Here is a 22,995-nt window from a genome sequence, read left to right as displayed (position 1 = left end):
CACACACACACACACACACACATATGGGCTCTCTCTTTCCCTTTCCCATATATTCTCTCTCACACACCACACACAAAACGTAAATGTTTAATTTCAACCAGACTAAGGCTTTCATATTCTGTTAAACATTTGAGATTATTGTCTTGATGGTATCAAAGCCTACAGCATGCATCAATGAAAAAAGCCATATGCAGATACCAGAAGCAGTCCATCTAATAAAACAATTGCCAGTTGCTATTCTCTCTTCCACCCAGATAAAGATAAAAATAGACTGCTGTAGTTCCATAGTAAATCCTAACGTGCTTAGGATGTGACAACCAGATGACATATGATATTGGAGGGCTGCCTGGGTATACACCAGGAACAGGATATCATTTAAATGTCAGCAAACATACATCAAGAAGCCCTTTTTTGCACAAAACCCATGCCTTTCCAGTACAGAAATAAAAGTTGGCGTTATCTGCAGATCAAAACTCATTATCTTTATTTATTAATGAGAGATAATTTCAAAATGTTGTATAGTTTATGTTGGCTATTGATACTGGAATGAAAACTCCTCTGCTTTTTCCTTAAAATGTTAGGAAGCGCTAGGAGAGCGGTTCCGCTTACCAGGGGAATGTGTGTTCTTGGACCACGGCTTGACCCCAGAGGAACTCCGAAGAAGTGCCGCGGTAGGCGAGGCATGCCCGAGCATGGGCTGGACAGGAGCGAGGCTGGACTGACGACAACGATGGAATCCGGAGCAGGAACAAGGCTGGAGTGAAGAGACTGACCCTCCACCGGACCTGCATGCTTTGAGAAGACCATCAACACAATGGTGGTCTTATGAACAGTCCTCTGACCGTTCCAAGCCCTTTCGGACTTGCCGCTGGGTAACGGCAAGAAGCGACAGGCCGGATGGAGGCCAGGGCAACGAAGACCGAAACATGGAGATTCAGACGAAGACTCAGGAACGAGGCACTTGGATGCACAGACGAGACTCAGGAACAAAGCTCTTGGATGCACAGACGAGACTCAGGAACAAGGTACTCAGAGAAAGGTTCAAGGTATTCATGAGAGTCAAGCAAAGTTCAAGGTATTCAGGAGAGTCAGGTAAAGTACTGGGTTGAGACCGCGACACAGTGCGCCCTACACAGCCCACCCGCGGGACTGGTCGCGGACCACGCTGGGCTCGAAGTAGCCTCTAGATGAGATGTGGAGTAATGGAAAGAACATGTCTCAGAAGCTGTAGAGACCTGCACTGGGGCGCGCCCTACACAGCCGCCAATGGCTGGTCATGGACCACGCTGGAATGGCACAGGCTCTGGCAGAGTCTTTGGCATGGATGGAGTAAGCACAAGGAATCTGAGGGCAGGCAAAGTTCAAGACACAGGACCAGGACAGGACTTGGCTTCAGGCAAGGATTCAGGACCAAGACAGAACTTGGCTTGAAGCAAGGATACGGGACCAAGACAGGACTTGGCTTGAAGCAAGGGGTAACCCTCCGGAGGCTTGAACTGTAGTGGTGAGGAAGGCATTATACCACGAAGTGCCCTACTCAGCCCACCCGTGGTGCTGGTCGCGGACCACGACATGGCACGCCAGGAAGGTGGCGACGAGAAGCCAGGGGTTCAGGACATCTGGACTGGATCACGGACATCAGGAACAGGAGACGGACATCAAGGCTGGATCATAGACATCAGGAATGGAGGACGGACATCAGGACTGGATCATGGACCTCAGGCACAGAAGATGGACATCAGGACTGGATCAAAGACATCAGGAACTGGAAGACAGACAAGACTGACCGTGGACATCAGGAATAGCAGGCGGACATCTGGACTGGAACACGGACATCAGGAACTGGATCATGGACTTCAGGACGAGACTTGGAGCTCCGACAGGAAACAGAGAACACAGGACCTTGAAGAAGAGCTGGAACAGAGAAGATCCTGGAGTGAAGAACAGGAACATCCAGGAGTAACTAACTCCTTCCAAAGGCAAAGCTGGAATGAACGCTGGGCCCTTTTGTAGGGCTGAAGAGGACAACGCCCAGGGAGGAGCTAGCAAGGGGCCACACCTGGCTGGCCCTTTAAAAGAAGGAGAGGGGCGTGCACCCACGCCTTAGGAGATCTGGAAGAGAGCAGGATCCGGTGGTGGTGTCCTCGGCACGTGGAAGGCCTGAAGGAAGCAAGGCAGGCTGTAGGAGTGGCTCCATGCCACGAAGACTGAAGCAGGAAGAGCTAGAAGGCTGCAGGCATTGGCAGGGACAGCTTCCCTGCCGGCTGAAGACCCCAGGAGCAGGCAAGGCAAAGACGGCCTCCCTGCCGTCGAAGGACCCCGGGAACGTGAGAACAGAAGCAGGAGCAGCTCCAGTCGCGTCAGGGAGGGCAGGAGCAGCAGCGGTGGTCCCGACCGCATTAGAAGGGTCCCGGCTGTTCCCCTGCTGCGCAGGGCAGGAGGCGGCCAGGAAGAAGCCCGTACACAGCGGCATGACTGCCGTGGAGGGAAAGGCATCAGCGGCCCGATTGGCTGCGGGAGGTAGGGAGCCTGCTCTCGCTCCTCGCGGGCAGGTTCACAACATATAATATGTTTCAGGTAGACTTTAGCTGACTGCTTATTTTTACCAAGCTGCAGGATAAGACATGGGGGTCGGGCAGGGTTCTGTGTATGAGTACTGGTATGCTCTATGGTAGAGACCCCATGAGTATAACAACCAACACCACATAGTAACATAGTAAAATTCGGCAGAAAAAAAGACCCAAGTGGTCCATCCATTCTGCCCAAAAAGTTATTTTTTTTTTTTGTGGGTATTAACTGCTGTTCCATGCAGGTTACCCCATGCCTTTTGTTATGGGCAGTAACAGTCAGTCTATGCAGATTACCCCAGTTAACATAGGCAACCCTTTTTCTTCATTTCCATCCTTTTGCGCCAAGGGATCCTTTGTGTTTATGCGATGCCCTTTTGAATTCCATTACTGTTTTTGTCTTCAACACCTCTTCTAGGAGGGTATTCTGTATCCACCACCCTTCCCGTGAAGAAATATTTCCTGGCATTGTTTCTGAGTCTATAGGCTTTCTGCTATAGAAACAGACGATCAGGTTGTAGAGTGGTTTCATGCTTTTATGCCCAGTCATAAATGACAGGTTTTGATTGATGGCCGTGCTTCCCATTGGCATAGTATTACATCTGGAGTTCATCAAGGATCTGCCATTTCATCACTTCTTTTTAATATTTACAAACACCCATTACTGAAATGGGAATAGGAATTTAAATTTACCCAAATGACATACAGATTTATTGTATTTATTTATTTAAGGGTTTTGTATACCGTCATTCGTGGAACACATCACGAAGGTTTACATCATACAAAGATCATAAAACAATAGTCAAAATAAAATGATAGTTAAAATACATTAATGTTTCTAATATAAAATAAAATTAATTAATAAAACAAAGTAAAAGAAAGAAAATAAAATTGCATTTCCTCGTACTAGCTATTCCTTTTCTTCCGAAGGATGTGAATGATCCAATTGAAAGGTTACTAAATTGCTTGCATGGGATGCATATTTGGCTTGGCAAGAATTACTTACCTTTAAGTATTAAAAATTCAGAAGCTTTAATGGTGTACCGCTCAACTTCAGAAATACTTACACCCTCTTTATCAGTCAATGGGATACCCATATGTTTTTCTTGGTATGTACGTGACTTAGGAATTTTGATGGACTTTCATTCGACTTTAAATCCTCAGATACAATCAGTGTTAGAGTTTGCTTTTTACAAATTAAGATTAGTCAAATGGTTAAAATATCTGCTTTCTGTTTCATATTTCCTTACCGTTGTTCAAGCTTTTACAATTACCTCTCTTGATTATTGTAATTTGCTATACAATGGTTTTCCTAAAATGCAATTAAGGGTCTTACAACTATTACAAAATGCTGCAGCATGGTTAATTAGTTCAAGTTCATGCTCTGATCATATTATCCTAGCCTTAAAGTACCTTCATTGGTTGCCAGTACAGTAGAGGGTAACGTAAGTACTGATATTAATATTTAAAACACTTTGTGAGGGTAAACCAAAATATCCAAAAGATTTTTATAACCTTACATTCCCAAGCACAGTTTGAATTCATAGGATCAAGATCTGCTCTTGATTCCTTCAGTTAAGAAAGCAAGATTGATGACTACTCAAATATGCCTTTTCTGTGTCCAGTTCTACATTATGAATGCCTTACCCAGGGAGCTTCAAGCAATTACAGATTTGAAAGCATTTCTAAAAAAAAAATAAGCAAAACTTTGAGTTAGCATATGGATAGTGTTTTATGTGCTTGTTTCTTATTGTTGTGCTGTGTTTCTCACTGACTGTTATGGGAGTCTGTTTAGTGGACCCTTGGGCCGATCTGCTGGAGACTGGGAAAGGTGGTCAATGTCTCTAGTGAATAGCAGGCCGGGAGGCAGATGTTCAGGTAAGACGTAGATGCTCTTCACCCTGGAAGCTGGTACTCCCCCGGGAGGAGCCCGTAGGAGTCCAACCACTGGGACTTAGGTGGCTTCACCCTTGGAAGCCGAAGACCCCCCGGAAGGAGCCCGTAGGGGCCCGACCGCTGGTTCTTGGGCGGGTTGTGGACCAGGACAGGTAACTGGAACCAGACTAAGACAGTAGCAATACTGTAATTGGGTTCGGGTTCTGGAACCAGGCAGGAACTGTAGCAAGACTCGGGTAATGGAACCAGGCAGGAACTGTAGCAGGCAGGCTGGAACTGTAGAAGGCAGGCAGGAACCAAGCAGGTACTGTAGCAGGCAGGCAGGAACCAGCAGGTACTGTAGCAGGAGGCAGGAACGAGGCAGGTACTGTAGCAGGAACGGAGCGACGAAGTGAAGCGAGTCACTCCGGGGCACAGTGCAACAGGAAACCGGGTGGCTAACCCGTTGCAAGGCAAAAACTGGATGGCCACGGCCGGCTTATCAAGGCCACGGCGTCTAACGTCAGGAGTTGGGCGGAGTCACCACTGGCGGGAAACGGCCTAGGAAAGCACCCAAGTGGCGCGTGCGTGCGCCTAGGAGCCAGGCGTCCATCGGAGGTCTCGCAGCAGCACAGCTCCAGCGGGGACACCGCCAACCAGGCCGTAAACCAGGCCTCTGGAAGTGGGAGCAGGTCCGGGAACCCGGAGGTAAGGGCCTGGCCGTGGTGCTGGCCGCAGTGTTCGCGGCCAGAACCACAACAGTACCTCCGGGTTTACTTGGGTGGTCCAGATGAAACTGCCGTAATAAGTCCTTGTCGAGGATGTTACCGGTTCCCAAGAATTATCCTCGGGTCCACAACCCTCCCAGGCAAGCAAGTATTCCCATCGGCGTTGATGAAACCGGACATCCAAACTTCACGCACTTGATACGTGACCTCATTCGGTACTGAGGGATCCGATGGTTCAGGAGTCCGGGAGTGGTACCTGGATAACACAAGAGGCTTCAGCAATGACACATGGAAGACGTCATGTATGCCCATGGAGGAGGGTAGGCGCAGACGGTAAGAGCTGCTCCCACATGTTCGGCGACTCGAAAAGGCCCACAGAATTTCGGTGCTAGTCATCTGGATGGGATTTGTAGCTGTAGATTTCTGGTGCTAAGCCAGACACGGTCTCCTGGAAGGAAGATGGGTGCTGGCTGACGATGTCTATCTGCCCACTTCTTAGCGGACAGGGCGGCCTTATGGATCTTTTCCTGGGTAGAGATCCACAAGCTGGCGAAGCTGGTGAGCTGAGAGTTGCACTGCCGGGAGTGCACTAGGTTCAGGCGAAGGTAAGGGCGGATGAAGTTGCTTCCCATAAACAACAAGGAACGACGAACTTCCAGTAGCAGCATGCGTGTGATTATTATACGAGAACTCCGCCCACGGGAGTAATTTAGCCCAATTATCTTGACGTTCGTTCACAAAGGCACAAAGGAAAGTCTTCAAAGTTCAATTGGTTCGTTCTGTTTGCCCATTACTTTGAGGATGGAACACTGACGAAAGACTAAGTTGCATATTGAAGCGTTTGCATAAGGCTTTCCAATAACGAGCTGTAAATTGGGGTCCTCGATCGGAGACTATATCCTGCAGGAGACCGTGAAGTCTAAAGATATGCTGGGCAAACAGGCCGGCCAGGTCAGGTGCAGAAGGTAGCTTAGGCAAAGGGACAAAGTGCGCCATCTTGGAAAATCGGTCCACGGTTACCCAAATGACCGAATTACATCCTGAGGCAGGAAGGTCCACGATGAAAACGGTGGAGATGTGTGTCCGGAATCAGAGTACTGACTCAGTACGGCCCCCACTGCCACATTGGAGGCATCAACTTCCACCACGAAGGGCCAGCTGGGATCCGGATGGCGAAGGCAAGTGTCTAACAAGAAGGCTTCTTTAAGGGCCTCAAAAGCTTGACAGGCAGAAGCGGGCCAATCCACTGCATTAGCCCCCTTTCGGGTGAGGGCAGTTAACGGTGCCACAATACGAGAGTAATTGGGAATAAAGTGATGGAAGAAATTAGAAAAGCCGAGGAAGCATTGCAACGCTTTAAGACCCCTTGGCTGGGGCCAATTCTTGATAGCCGCCACTTTCTCAGGATCCATTCGAAAGCCAGCTGCAGAGACTATATAGCCTAAGAACGGTAGGGACATCTTCTCAAAGCTACATTTTTCCAGCTTTGCGTACAGACCATGCTCCCCAAGTATCTGAAGCACTTGTCGGACATGCTGACGGTGCAACGACAGATTCTGGGAGTAGATTAACACATCGTCGAAGTAAACAATTACGCAGGTGTTCAAGAGGTCCCGCAACACCTCATTCATCAGGTGCTGGAACACCGCCGGGGCATTACATAAGCCGAAAGGCATCACGAGGTACTCGTAATGCCCGTCTCAGGTATTAAATGCGGTTTTCCACTCATCCTCGGGACGGATCCTGACTAAATTGTAAGCTCCTTGCAGGTCCAACTTTATGAAAATCTTTGCTCCTTGAAGCCGATCAAGGAGCTCCGAGATTAATGGGAGCGGATAGCGGTCTCGCTTGGTAATAGAATTTAGGCCTCGATAGTCTATGCACAGCCTCAGTGAGCCGTCTTTCTTGCTGACGAAAAAGAAACCTGCCCCTGCGGGCGACTTGGACGGGCGGATAAAGCCCTTGGCCAGGTTCTCCACTATATACTCGGACATGGCCCGAGTCTCAGGTACGGATAAGGGATAAACCCTTCCTCGGGGGGGCATAGTACCCGGTAGCAAGTCTATAGCACAGTCATAGGGACGATGCTGCGGAAGGATCTCCGCCTTGGTCTTGGAGAATACATCCGTAAAGTCCTCATAAGGTGCCGAAGGCACCACGGCAGAGTGCATCAAGGGAAGTACGGGAGTCCTAGGCACCTTCATACAATTAGCTAGGCAGAAAGGACTTCATTTGACAATCTGTAGCGTATCCCACTGAATCGTGGGCGAGTGTTTCTGCAACCACAGCAACCCTAGCACCATAGGGTGGACAGCCTTCTCCAGCACTAGGAAGGTTATCTCCTCTGAATGGATCGCCCTGGTGCGGACCATAATGGGTGCTGTGGACATCTGGACAGGTCCTGGAAGAAGCGTCCCCTGGATAGAGGTAATTCAAATCGGGACCTCCCGTCTATACGTAGGGATTCGCAACTGGGAGACTAAGTCCTGCAGGATGAAATTACCTCCGGCTCCGGAATCCAGGAACGCCATCGTCTCAAAGGAGCCTCCGGGATATTCCAAGGTAACAGGGACAGTACATTGAGGAGCTGTAATACAACCTAGGAGGAGCTCCTCCCGACCTCCTAGGCTTTGGCGTTTTTCCACACGCTCCTGGCAGTGTGCCAAGAAGTGGCCCTTCTGGCCACAATGCAGGCACAATCTCAACGAACGCTGACATTGCCTTTCTTCAGCAGAGAGCGGGGCCCATCCCAGCTGCATAGGTTCGCAGGTGGGAGCGTCTGGACAAGAAGTCTTGGACGAGGGCACAGGTCTCAGCCCACGAGCCGGACTGTGGCGAGAGGAGCGTTGCTCCTTGGCCCGTTGTTGTAGGCAGCGGTCAATGCAGGCAGCCATCTCGATCAAGGCGTTGAGGTCCTCCGGCAGATCTCAAGCAGCAATTTCATCCTTTATGCGTCCGGAGAGTCCTTCCAGGAAGATGGCCTTAAGACTACCATCTTGCCAACCTACTTCTTGGGCTAAAGTCCGAAACTCCATTGCATAATCTGCCAAGGAGTGAGCCCCCTGATGAAGTTGCAGCAGGTCAGACGTAGCTGTGGCTGCTCGGGCAGGCTCATCAAAGACTTGGCGAAAGTTCATGATGAACAGTTGTACGTCCATTAGTGAAGAATCATTGTTTTCCCAGAGGGGAGAAGCCCAAATTAAGGCTTTCCCATCAAGCAGGGACAAGATATATGCCACTTTCACCGCATCCGAGGGGAACTGCCGAGGCAACAAGGAGAACCGTACAAAACATTGGTTCAATAAGCCACGGCAGGTCCTTAAATCACCAGCACAATGAGAAGGTGCCGGTAGCTGAGTCACAGAGGAGCTGTGACCCTCGGGGGCCCCGACAGCGGAAGGCAAGGACTCCAAGCACGAGGATAGCCGTTCCACTGTGGCTGCCAAACAATCTATGCAACTCTGGTGCTGTAGCTTCCTCCGGGCCATCCCGGGCAGATCCGAGGGAGCGGGTGCACCCGCCGAGTCCATGGCCTTGCAATCTGTTATGGGAGTCTCTGTTTAGTGGACCCTTGGGCCAACCTGCTGGAGACTGGGAAAGGTGGTCAATGTCTCTAGTGAATAGCAGGCCGGGAGGCAGATGTTCAGGCAGAACGTAGATGCTCTTCACCCTGGAAGCTGGTACTTCCCCGGGAGGAGCCCAACCACTGGGACTTAGGTGGCTTCACCCTTGGAAGCCGAAGTCCCCCCGGGAGGAGCCCATAGGGGCCCGACTGCTGGGACTTAGGCAGGTTGTGGACCAGGACAGGTAACTGGAACCAGACTAAGACAGTAGCAATACTGTAACTGGGTTCGGATTCTGGAACCAGGCAGGAACTGTAGCAAGACTCGGGTAATGGAACCAGGCAGGAACTGTAGCAGGCAGGCTGGAACTGTAGCAGGCAGGCAGGAACCAGCAGGTACTGTAGCAGGCAGGCAGGAACCAAGCAGGGACTGTAGCAGGCAGGCAGGAACCAGGCAGGTACTTTCGCAGGAACGGAGCGACGAAGCAAAGCGAGTCACTCCTGGGCACAGCACAACAGGAAACCGGGAGGCTAACCCGTTGCAAGGCAAAGACTGGATGGCCGCGGCCGGCTTATCAAGGCAGCGGTGTCTGATGTCAGGAGTTGGGCGGAGTCACCACTGGTGGGAAACAGCCTAGAAAAGCGCCCAAGTGGGGCGCGCACACGCCTAGGAGCCGAGCGTCCATCGGAGGGCTCGCAGCAGCGCAGCTCCAGCGGGGACGCCGCCAACCAGACCGCAAACCAGGCCTCTGGAAGCGGGAGCAGGTCCGGGAACCCGGAGGTAAGGGCCTGGCCGCGGTGCTCGCGGCCAGAACCGCAACACTGACATTTGTGTTTGTTTGTACCTCACTTCAGATAACTGTTAAGATAAGTAGGTTATAAGAAATTTTAAATAAATTATATAAAAGTTAGAGACAAACTCCATTATGTATATTGTTCCTTATCCACCTTATCCTCCTGCGCTCAGGGAGGCCACCCACCACCACCATCGGGCACCCTGCAGCACCCACAGCCTTGAGAATAAAAGAAAAAGAAAGTAAGAATTCACCTGGAACTGAAAAGGGAAGGGCCATGTAAGATCCCAATCAGGAGACCCGCCCCGGAACACCAGGCGTCGCGCGCCAAAGGGGCACCCCCTTTGTGCATCCCTTCGTGCAATCCGTAGTGCTAGTTCTAGTTAATATCTTTGTAATTGGAGGTCACTCATGTGTGTTTAATATGCATCTTGTTATACTTTTTGCTTAATTGTTAAATGTATTGCAAGTTGAACCTTGCAAACCATTATGTTGGCTTTACCGAATAACGGTATATAAAACTCAACAAATAAAGAAAGAAAGAAAGAAAGAAAGAAAGAAATGTAATAAAACCTATGCTAAAATCCAAGGCTTAAAAAAAGAGGTGGTGGCCTCCTCCTCGCAACTTAAAACACCTCAAACTCAAACCTCTAAACATCAATGCGCCCCCCCCCCCCCCCCCCCCCCAGATTTCCCACGTTAAAAAACATGCACTAAAATGTCTTCTTGCTAATGCATCTCTCTCCATTGCCCTGTAATAGCTAATAACTTTGTTTACATATGATTTGAATGCACCTGCACTAAGCATACCATGGGTTTCTTAGCACAGATATTTTCTGTGCTATAACCATGTAACATACATGAGTAAAGTTAGCTCCAAAAACCTTCGCTAAAACCAGAGTAGGCCCAGCGCGACTTATTACATCAGCTCCTATGAAAGAAATCTGTATTGAATAAGGTACTGAAAGCTTATGAGCCAAGGGTCAGTCTGCTTCTCTCTAACCAGGGATCTCACAGCAAATCCTCAGACAGGGGAGGAATCTGCAGCTAATGAAAGAATGATGTACAAGCCTTGAGCTTCTAAACACAGACACTTAACTGCAGAGAAGGCTCCGTGAACTATTATCTTTCCACCGAGCCATGCGCTGTGTACAAAAGACTCAGTTTTCAGAAGTGTATATTATACATGCTTTCCTGTCAAAGATTGCCAGTGTCCCTGTTTGGGAGGGGCTCTCGGTCATGACACAATGGTGGTACCTTGTGGCCAGTATCAGGATGTTTGGTTATCAAGTTGTGGACGGATTCATGATCTGTGGTTTCTGGCCAAGGTCTATAGTTGCAATGGTTGGGCTAGTTAAACCAGAAAATTAGAAAATCGTGAAAAGCTCCTAGGGTATGAGTTGCAAGTTGAAGGCTTATGATGCCATCACCCAAAAGAGACTCAGTCCAGTTTAGCTGGAAGCCCAAAAGAATCGGAAAACTGCTGGAGGCCGTTCCACAAAAGTATTTTTTAAGTTAAAAATTACCTATACAAACTGAGCACAGAAACATTTTACTTCCAAAAATGGCAACACAGTCATCTGTTTCGCCTTCCCAAATTCAGTAAGCACTTATGGTGATCTTTGCTGTGCAATGTCTTCATATTTCATAAATTGGCAGACACAGAGCAAATATAAATTATAAATGTGGCACTATACGGTATTAATATTTCATTTGCATATAGAAAAATACTTCGACAGTGCAGTAGCACTTATACAAATTAATTTTTAACTTCCTCAAATAACTTTATGATCACTTTTAATCTATTTTATTTTTATTAAAATATTTCATATATCTTTTTGTATGCTTATTCATCCATTACATTCTGTTAGTGTATTTTTTTAAATGTTGAAATATTCATGCCTTTGATTTTTTTTTTGTAAAGGTTAAAATGCACATTTTCCACTTTTCAGAATTTTTCACAGTCAGGCAATTGAATTTTGTTAAGAGCATAATAATGATGAACATCTATAAAATATTCCATACACTTCTCTAAGCAGAATGTCTGTGCCAATGGGGTGGAGATGGGGGTAGCATGGGGACTGTAAACATAGTTTTTTGTTTTCTTTTAAAAGGAGTGGACAGGGTTCATTTTCAATCCCAATGCTAGGAGCATGGCTGACCCGAGACACCTGGTGTTGTTTTAGTAGTGGTAAGAAACAGAAAGCCATCATTCAGAGACAGAAGTTGGGGGGGGGGGAGTAAGCAGGAGAGAATATAAAAGAGATAAGAGAGCCAGAGAAGGGGAGGGAAAGACTAGGAGAGGGGATAGAGTGTGGTAGAGGAGATGGAGTGGAGAAAGCATGAAAGGTGGGGCTTGGTGTGGTGGAGGGGGGGGGGAGTGTGAAAAGGAGTGGGGGCAGATTTTGATGTCAGCATCCCACAATGCAGTGGAGGAAAACTTGGCTGGCCTGAGTAGACTCAGATATGAGCTACAACTTTCTGAAACATATTGCACAATAAGAAGGGATTATTTATTTATTTATTTATTTATTTATTGACTTTTAGATACAGTCATTTACATATTTCAACAGGGGACATTAGAAATACATATTTCAATAAGGGGATATTAGGATGGGTATTACAAAGATCATCCACAAGGTAAGGTTAAAAGTACATGGATAATAAAGGTAATAAGTTAACAAACCATGTGAAAAAGTGTTACATTTATAACTGGAGATGAATCAGAGTTATGAATTCATTATGAGTTAAGCATGTTGAAGTTCGTTTGGGAGTTATGGGGTAGTTTCTCCTCTCAAAGGCCCAACCAAGTACAACTGCTCTGCATGTGCAGCAGAACTAAGAGACCATACCAGTTAAGAGGCAGATATCCAGATAAAAATAAGCAGCTTTTCATTTTGACCATAAATGTAAGCTGATTCGTAAGAAAGTCAGGGAAAGGAAAGAGAAAGATCCACCTAAGATCTGCTAAGAAAATAAATAAAGGGGGTTGTTTTTCCTCCCTTCTCAACTGTATACCAGTTTCATCTGTGTACCTGTCCAAGCTCATTTCTGCCTGCCTTCATGCATTTTTTTAACACTTTATTTATAAGTTTAATCAAATATACAATAATATATTTGAAAAGAAAAATAGGTAATATACATATTGAAATAGAATTTAAAAGAAAATTAAAGCATAAAAAAAAAGAGAAGAACAATATATATAATCACCAAATTTAGGCCTGGATTTACTAACACCACTGGGCTCTCTGAATCCTGTGGTACAGGGAAGCGGGGGGGGGGGGGGGTCCTGCGATAGCCAGCAGCAATCGCACCTCCATGGTGTGATCGCTGCCGGCGCTGAGCCACGCCTCCAGGCCAAACTGGGAGAAGCTTCAGATGCGGCCTAGCCACAGATGCGGCCACAGATGCGGCCTAGCCACGAAGATGGCAGCGACTCTGTGCCGCGGAAGACAAGCAGCGCTCGATGGCAGCCTCCAGGCTGCAGGAGGAGCGGCGGTGGTGCAACGAAGATGTCAGCAGCCTCTGGGCCGCAGGAGGAGCGGCGGTGGTGCAACGAAGATGTCAGCAGCCTCTGGGCCGCAGGAGGAATGGCAGCGGCAGCAACAGTGGTGGAACTGGTGTCAGCAGTGGCGGCCTCCAGGCCCCGCTGACAGGCTGCTCATGGGCCTATCCCACAAGCAGAATTGTAACAGCACCCCCTCCTCAAAAGTCCCTTCCCCACGTCTTTTTCTACCACAGAGAGGGGTCAATGAACTGAAGCTGGAACTTCTTGTGGAGGACTGAGGCGATGACGAATTCAAAGCTGGAAACATGAAGCTGAAGTTGTGGAAGATCAGGATTCAGAGAAGACGTAGATAAACACTGAAGGCCAACATTGCAGTGGTAAGAATGGAGATGTTCCCTGGAACAGTGGCAGGCACGTCCTGCAGGTCGAGAAGGTTCTAGGACCGGACTGGACCTGGAGATCTGGATGCAGGCACCTCCTGCGGGTCGTGGGATCCAGACAGCTGAGGAGAAACAGAGAAATGAGAAACAATTTGGCTAGAAACAAGATATCGAATGTCCAGGAAACTGGGAACAAACAAGCTGGTAACAAAAACACAAAAACAATTTTTAAGAAAATTGGGGCACAAATCATTATTGAGAAAAGGTTCTTGGTGATGAACAGATGCAGCACAGCAAGGCAGCATTTCAGATTCTAGAAGTTCAGGGTGGAAGAGATTGAAAACAAGGAGTTCAGGTTGAATCAGATACACAGATGAGGTCGCGTTCTTGGAGTATAGTCTGGCACTTGGTTCTTAGTTGATCAAGACTGAAGTGGAAAGCACACAAGCATCATCTTTTTGGTGATAACAATGATGAAGACCAATGAAACATCAAACTGGAATTTTTAATGCGAAAGTGATACCACTGGAGAGGGGTAGATGAACTTACAGATTCCCCCATGCCCTTGGGTAGGCATGGGTACTAGTAATGCCCAGTGGCACAAGACATCCCATGAACATTGCCAAGGATGGAAAACTGATTGTGGAAGCATGGATATTCCTTTCGATAATAGGTGGTACTTGGCAGAGATAAACAAATGGAAGAAACTTTCAAGGTTACTGATTCCAGGCATTGGCAAGGCTGGATGGTAAGAGAAGTCCCTTTAATTCGGTCAAGGAGAAGATTGTCTCTCAGGAATGTCTGTATATTCACATAGACTTCCAATGGTGGTAAAGCTACTCCCAAGAGGAACTTGGTAATCCAAAGACATCATGGTGATACTTTATTCAGGGTACTAATTCATTGTAAGGTATCTCCCAGTTGACAGCAAGGATGAGAATTCATCAGGTTAGAATCAGATGAGCCGCTTAAGATAGCAGTTAAGCTCTGGAGACAAGGCTCAAGGACAGCAGAGGATTCCAGTAGGTGATCAGGAACAACGATGAGGTGAGCAGTTCAAATTATGGAAAACTCTGGAGAAGATGGTCACAAGAACTCTCATAAATTCAAGGACAGCAAAGTGGAATATCGACTGTGGCCTCCAAGGAAGACAGGGTCCTTCCAGGTGGATAAACAGCAAGACTATACAGGCTTACCAGACAAGGTGAAGGATGGTAACTGCAGTGCTTAGCTTGGCAGCTCGGAATGTTGAGTGAAGGACACTGAGGACTGATGGCGGCGAGTTCAGGATGTAGGACAACTCGCTATGATGGAGATGAGAGATCGAAAAGGCGACATCTTATGAACTTGGAATGATGGAAAGGTTGAAATTCTGCATGCACAGCAAGGACTGGAGCGCAGCTGTAGATTACAAGTTGACGCACCATGTTGATGTTATGGAACAGGAAAAACAGCTAGATGATGTCTCTGAAGACCTGGAGTGGAATCCAGGGCTGGAATCACCACTTGCACAGGCAAGGACAAGGTCTTGACTGTAGATGGTCCCAGAGCGAGACGGAGCCAGGTCTAGGGTGCAGGCACCTCCTGCAGGTCGTACAAACCCAAGGACTTGCAGTTGCTGAGTGTACACTCGGATTGGTTATATACTCCCAGAATCTTGAGCATACTTGGCGATGAAGGAGGACTTAGTACTGGATGTGGAAACCTGGGCACAGGCGCCTCCTGCAGGTCATATGGAACCCAGGAAGAAGAGCCAACATTGCAGTGGGAAGAACGGAGATGTTCCCTGGAACAGTGGCATGCACCTCCTGCAGGTCGAGAATGTTCTAGGACCGGAATGGACTTAGAGATCTGGATGCAGGCGCCTCCTGCAGGTCGTGGGATCCAGACAGCTGAGGAGAAACAAACAGAGAAATGAGAAAAAATTTGGCTAGAAACAAGATATCGAATTCCAGGAAACTGGGAACAAACAAGCTGGTAACAAAAACACAAAAACAATTTTTAGGAAAATTGGGTCACAAAATATTATTGAGAAAAGGTTCTTGGTGATGAACAGATGCTAGTTCCTCCTGCAGATGGTAAAAAAAAAATTTCAAGAAAGCTGGTGCCTCCAGCAGTTCGAAGGATACCCAAAAGTTCAGGACACAAAGTTCAGAAAAAATATTTGAATCAGGAACTCTGGAACAAGGCGTGGGCCCATCACAGGAACACGCTCACCGGACACATGGCCTTCGCAATCTATTGAGGGTGCGCTAGGGAGCAGTCCTGATTCCGGGGGAGATTGGTGTGCCCTTGGACCACAGCACGACTGCAGAGAGCTCCGTAGAAGTGCCGAGGCAGGCAAGACGTGTCCAAGCATGGGCAGACAGGCTGACCACCGAAGCCCTAACCTCTGCTGAATCGGCACGCACCAGGAGAGACCCAGCAATGCAATGCTGGTCTCTGGGGTAGCCCTCCAGCCACTCAATAGCCCTTACGGATCTGCCACCTAGGAGCGGCAGATTCGACAGGACGGACAGAGGTTGAGGACAGGTGATGGTACTGGAACTAGGAGACTTGGACAAGGCTATAAGACTTGAACAAGACGAGGACACTTGGAACTTGGAACTCAGACGAGATGAGGACGCTTGGAATTTGGAACTCAGACGAGACGAGGACGCTTGGACCTTGGAACTCAGACGAGATGAGGACACTTGGAACTTGGATGTAAGATGCTCAGGCATGGACTCAGGGAAGTCAGATGAGGACTCCGGATACTCAGACAAGGACTCCGAATACTCAGATGAGGACAAAGGCTCAGGAAACTCAGACGAGGACTCAGGATGCTCACAGACTTAGACAGGCACAGCCCCTCAGGGCGCTCTACACCACCGACAAGGGCTGGTCATGGACCACCCTGTCCCACTGCGTGCCCTACACAACCTGAAGCGACTGGTCACGGACCATGCAGAGAGCGGGACATGTGCAGGACTGAGGCTCAGGATGAAAGAGGTATCCGGGCAGTGCTCGAGGAAGGATCCAACCGGAAGAGGACTCCAGCCACCGGAAACGGACACCGGATCGATACGGATTTATTCCCAGGAAGGTCAGCTGGAGACAAAGTCTAGGGCGAGGCAAAGCTGAACCAGGAGCTAAGAACTAGTGGTTACTTCAGGATCAGAAATGGACAAAGGACATCAGGAACCGGACTCAGAACTTGGAACTCGGAACTTGGAGCATCAGGATCAGGACTCTGAACATCAGGATCAGGACTCAGAACCTGGAAACATCAGGACTGGAAAGTCGGGCATCGGATACAACAGGACACCGGTACCTCTGGACACCAGGACATCAGGGTGTCTGAACATCTAAGGCATCTTGACATCTGGGACCGCTGGACATGAGGACATCAGAGACATCTGAAACACGAAGCATGGCTCATCAGGTACTTCTGGACTGAGGACATCAGGACAAGGAACATCTGGAGACAAGCCATCAGAAGACAGGAAAATTGGAACATCTAGAGACAAGGAGATCTGGACATCTGGAGACAAGGGGATGGGATCCGATGAGAGACCAGGACATGGAATGAAGATGAAGGTTCAGGAACCACCAATGAAGACAAGGAATACCAACGAAGAACAGAGTGCCTTTAAGAAACAAGGAAGGATCACGGAAGTCTCCTGGAACGAAGAGCTGGAACGGAGAATCCAGGAGCAGTCCAGCTCCATGACTGGCTCCTTGTGAAGGCGAAGACTGACTGAAAGAAGGCCCTCTTTATAGGGCTGAAGAGGGAGAGGCCTAGGAAACGTCATTAGGTGGAGTCACAGGGCCCTGTCCAGTGCGGGTCCTTTAAATGAAGGGAAGAGGCACGACCGCGAGCCTAGGAGGAGGGCAGGACCTTGGAGAGTGTCATCCATGCCACGAAGGAAGAGCAGGCCCTGACATTGGCGGCTCCCTGCCACGAAGAGAGAAGATTGAAGATGACTCCCTGCCGCAAGAAGAGGAGCTCTAGAGCGGCCTCCAGGCTGTGGAAGAGGACGTGAACAACGGCGGCCTCCAGGCCACAGGAATGGAACGGTGGCAGCAGCAGTGGTGGAACTGGTGTCGGCAGCGGCGGCCTCCAGGCCTCGCTGAGGTGAGAGGCTGCTTATGGGCCTATCTCACAAGCAGAATCGTAACACATATTAATGAGATTTGTCCAGTGGGAAAGTACTTAGCTGGCTAATTAATGCATTTAAAGCCTGCTAGATAGTATTCCCTCCGCTTTTATTCTTTTTATGAAATTGTTATTATTAAATGTTTGAAAATTAATAAAATTCTGTTGTATTTAATTGTATCAGTAAATAAACTTGAATAGCACTTTTAAATGTTTCTATTAAGAAACACTTTCTCTTCAACAGGAAAGAGGAGTCAATAGGAGAGATTGAATGAAATCATGCCGGCAAGTATTTTATGAACTTATCACTCTTTCTCCGATTTCTCCAAGTCCCAAATGTCCGACACCACACAGCATTTCAGCAGACAATACTGCCAGCCTCAGTGCTTGAAAGTGTCTTGTAGAGCTGTGGCCAAGTTCAAACGGCCATCTTCTCTAGGGTCAGGGAGATGACTGGCATGTATGTGTGTGTGTGTGTGCGCGAGAGAGAGAGAGAAGAGAAAGATAGATTGGTCAGGAAGGTGACTGGTGTTTGTGTGTGTGTGTGTGTGTGTATGTGAGAGAGAGAGAGATTGGTCAAGGAGGTGATTGGTGTGTGTGAGAGAAAGAGAGATTGGTCAGGGAGGTGACGTGTGTATGTGTGTATTTGTGTGTGAGAAAGAGAGATTGATCAGGGAAGTGACTGGTGTATCTGTGAGAGAGAGCGATTAGTTAAGGAGGTGACTGGTGTGTGTGTGTGTGTGAGAGAGAGAGAGATTGGTCATAGAGGTGACTGGTGAGTGTGTGAGAAAGAGAGATTGGTCAAGGAGGTGACTGGTGTATGTGTGTGAGAAAGAGAGACTAGTCAGGGAGATGACTGGTGTGAGAGAGAGAGAGAGACCGGTCAGGGAGATGACTGGTGTGTGAGAGACAAATATGTTTGTGAGACAGACTAGTCATGGTCCCTAAGTAAGAGGACCATGAGAATAGACCTTCAGCAGTCATTGCTGCTTCTGGTGTGTGTTATTGGCCTGCAAGGGAAAGGAGTAGGAGAGTTGCTGGAAAGAGTAAGTAAAGATGGCTTTTTAAGTTTCATTCTTGATTGACTGCCATTTTAATTAATGAGTATTATGTGGTTTGTCTGACGCTTGAAATATTTTATTGGTGTTTGGAGAATTTTTAATAAATTTTTATGGTTTTAATGATTGGATGTTTTTCTATTTATCAGTTGTTTTAAAACATTCTAGTTTTAGAATTATTTTATATTTCTTGAGGAATGTATAAATAGAAATGTGTAAACAAACTGAACTGGAAACAGCAAGAAGCTAGACTGAGTGTATGCAGTGCAACAATGGAAAAACAAAAACTAACTTGATGGTCACTTTATTCTGTATTTGGTGAGGGTCTGTCTGTTTCTGTGTGTGTGACCCAGGTAAGGGTATTCTGCAAGATTATAGTTTCTGTGTAGGGATCTATAGCAGCTTGGCTTGTTCTCTTTTCTTAATAGGAGGTGTATTGGTGTTTAGTGCCTAGTTAAATATTTGTAGCATTGCCTTTTCATAGATAGGGTTGTTACTGTTTGAATGAGTTCCATAATACAGGTGTAACTTTGTGCAGATGAATTATTGTACATTATTGCAGATCATGGGAGTCTGTTAAGTGCTATATTTCTGTTTCCATTTCTCCAGTTTTGCACTGTATGCAGATTAGCTTTTTGGGGTTTTCATTCCAGTTTCTGTCTCCATATTTGTAATCTTCAGTATTTCTGTTCTTGGTGAAGGTTGATTGTGTGTGTGTGGTTGAGGTGAGGTATTTTACTAGCATGTAGGTATTTGTATCAATCTTATTTTTATGTTTTCTCAATAGGACATGCATGTGTTGCGGTCTCCACCGCTTCCCCTTCTTTTGCTCTGAACAGTGCTCACCTCCGCTGCTGGAAACGCCGCATTCCGCATGCCCGGGACTCCTGCGGCTCTGCCGGTTCCACGTGGCGTCCGCCATTGCTTGCCCGTCTCCCTGCTGCCTCGCGTGCGCGTGAGGACGCACACTATGTGCGCACAGCTCCTGGAAGTCTGGCCCCGCCTGTGCTATGACGCCACGCCCTAAGCCTGATATAACCGGCGTCCGGACGCCTTCTCTTTGCCTTGCAACGAGGTTCACTACTGCCTAGTAGTTCTGAGTTGCGCTTCGTCTGTTCCTCGTTCCTGACTTGACCTTTGGATTGCCTTTGACTTCGCTTCAGCCTGCCGCCTGCCTCCGACCTTGGTCTGTTCCAGACTTCGCTTCAGCCTGCCGCCTGCCTCCGACCTTGGTCTGTTCCAGACTTCGCTTCAGCCTGCCGCCTGCCTCTGACCTTGGCCCGTTCCCGACTCTGCTACAGCCTGCTTCAAGTCCACAGCCAGCTACAGACTCCATTCCAGTCTACAGCCTGCTCCAGTTCACAGCCAGCTACAGACTCCATTCCAGTCTACAGCCTGCTCCAGTTCACAGCCAGCTACAGACTCCGTTCCAGTCTACAGCCTGCTCCAGTTCACAGCCAGCTACAGACTCCATTCCAGTCTACAGCCTGCTCCAGTTCACAGCCAGCTACAGACTCCTTTCCAGTCTACAGCCTGCTTCAGTCCACAGCCTGCTACAGACTCCATTCCAGTCTACAGCCTGCTCCAGTTCACAGCCAGCTTCAGACTCCGTTCCAGTCTACAGCCTGCTCCAGTTCACAGCCAGCTACAGACTCCGTTCCAGTCTACAAACCCTGCCTCACGGTCCAGCTCGCTACAGGTATCGCTGCCGCCCGCTGTCCTGTCATCAGCTGGCCCTCGACCTGCACTGCCGGCCTACAGACTTTCTTTCTCTCTTTGGACTTTTCCTTCTACACTCCCTGCCCAGGCTTTATCTGCTATTTGACTCTGAGCGTGCTCCCAAGTCCCAAGGTCCCAGGACCCTACGGGCTCCTCCTGGGGGGTTCCTGGTTCCCGGGTGAACACCGACAGCCTGTGGCTCCGCCTCCCGGCCTACCCTGTCACCCTGGCTAGACCGGCTCAAGGGTCCACTATCCTGACTGCAGCACCCAACTGCAACAGCATGGGAGATAAATTACTGTCTTTTCATAAGGAGAGCTATTACGCCTGGTAGAAGAGAAAGTTTATGTTGCAGTTACTGAGATGACTCCAAAAATATCTTTTTTTTCTTTGGTAAATTGAACTGGGAATGTCCTAGTTCTGCTCTGCACCCATTGTTGGGGAGTCAAGGCAGATCCTGTAGATACAGAGTATGTGTTTACATTTAGCCCTGTGACGATCATGTGTTCAGTGTGTCACGCATGTGAGAATCATCTGTCAGATGTGTCCCACAAGAAAACAGGTTGAGAACCACTGGCCTAGTGTATATGGATAATATCCTGACTACGAGTGCCAATTTCCCACACTACCTGGCAGTGATTAAACATGTGTTTTGAGGGCTTGGCGGGCACTTCAGAGCAAAATGAATTTATCTACTATGTTTCCCATGATTTGCCTCTGGAAAACAACTCAAGTTTTCCCCCAGAGTATATGTACACTTTTAAAAACAATATACTGGGAAATCTTAGATATTAGCAGATTTTATTGACAAAGAGCATTAGACATTGCAGACATAGTAAACAATAGTTGGGATTAGCAAATAAAGACTATATAATTTATTTGGAAGCATGTAGTTTTATTACTAAAATGTTATACAACAAAGATCTTCCCATCACCTACCCAGCATATATGAAAAATGTGCCTATACGTGAATTACTACTTAGTATCTTACATAGAACAATTATTTCTCCGGTACAAGTCCAACTAATGGAAATATCAAGAGATAGCAAAGGTAAGAAATGTAAGTTTTCTCCAGCAACTTTGGGAGATTGTCTGTGGAAGTGTCCGGTAATACTAAGATTTTGGGGAGATGTTATAAGGACTTTGGCTAATATGACAAATAAATCAACACCTATCAACAGAGCTTTTGCTCTTTTGGGACATACTGTATTTCAGTGGGACTATTGATAGGAACTGCACATAAATTATTCTTAACCAAAACTTTCCTCATAACTAAAAGATGTATTCTCTTAAAATGGCTGGATGAATCATCTCCAGATGTTGAGATGCGGCACCTGCTCGGAATGGTTTCCATGGAATATTATACAGTGGATCTGAAGTCACAGAAAGCTAAAAAGCTATACGACAAAGTCTAGGAACCTTTTTAAAAGGCGCTTCTACCCAACATCACATGAAAGTATTCTTTTTCCTGAATTGTCTATATCAGTGGTTCTCAACCCTGTCCTGGGGACCCCACCAGCCAGTCGGGTTTTCAGGCTATCCACAATGAATATGCATGAGAGAAAATTTGCATTCACTGCCTCCATAACATGCAAATTTTCTCTCATGCATATTCATTGTGGATAGCCTGAAAACCCGACTGGCTGGGGGGGTCCCCAGGACAGGGTTGAGAACCACTGGTCTATATGGACAGTTCATTCTATTGATTACACTTATACTCATCTGTTAGGGCAACTTTATATTTTTAATGTAAGAAATGACGGCGGGGGGGGGGAGGGGAATAAAGCAGGGATTTCAAATGGAGATCTGGCTAGTTTTTATATTATGTTGTACTAGTGCAAATCTCCAATAAAAAGTTGTTACAAAAAAAATGTGTTTTCTTCAGGAGCTAAACTTTCCCTATATAAAGGTCAGTGGTGCAGGAAATCCCTTAATTACTTGAGAATTTCATATATTACCTGAGGTATTAAATATCTTCTGATGGGCTGCACCTATAAAAGAAGAAAATAGAATCTACAAAAGCTCAAAAGACCAACTGCTTTAACAAAGTTGCATTCCTTTTTGGGAATATGTAAATATTTCAGACAATTCATTGATCAGTATGCTGAGATCTCGTGTCTCTTTCTTTTTAAATCGAGCCCTTAACCCACAGGAAGACTTTACCCTTGCTCCAGGCAGACATAAAATTTGTTGGGTTAAAAAGTGTGCCTCAGGCACACGGGGATTTTTTGCATCACAGGTATTAGCTAATAGCCTCATCTACATGGAATTTACATGTGATAAGCGCTATTTGCTATGCGCAGGTTTGGACATGCTGATCCCCTTATTGCATCGGGGGTTATGGACACACATCCAAAATGCACATCCAAGCACTTGTTAACCTGTACACTAGGCTCAGCGCACAATATTGCATCAGCCTGTTGGTCGTTCTTAGAAAGGATGAAGCATGGACCTGAGCAGGAAGCAGCCTTGGAAAAGATGAAAGACTTCCTGAGCAAGGACCCTTGTCGGCTCTAAATCTACTGGCTCTCCAGAATGACATGACCATCTACTGGAAAAGGTGAAAGGACATTCTAAGGTATACAATGCAGACAAAATTTATAATGATCTTGCTGATCAATTGGCAAGAGGGGGTGCCATCCATATCATTAAATTCATGGCAACTG

This window comes from Rhinatrema bivittatum, chromosome 1, assembly GCF_901001135.1.
Source record: "Rhinatrema bivittatum chromosome 1, aRhiBiv1.1, whole genome shotgun sequence".
Lineage (NCBI taxonomy): Eukaryota > Metazoa > Chordata > Amphibia > Gymnophiona > Rhinatrematidae > Rhinatrema > Rhinatrema bivittatum.
Note: the sequence above shows the minus strand (reverse complement) of the source record.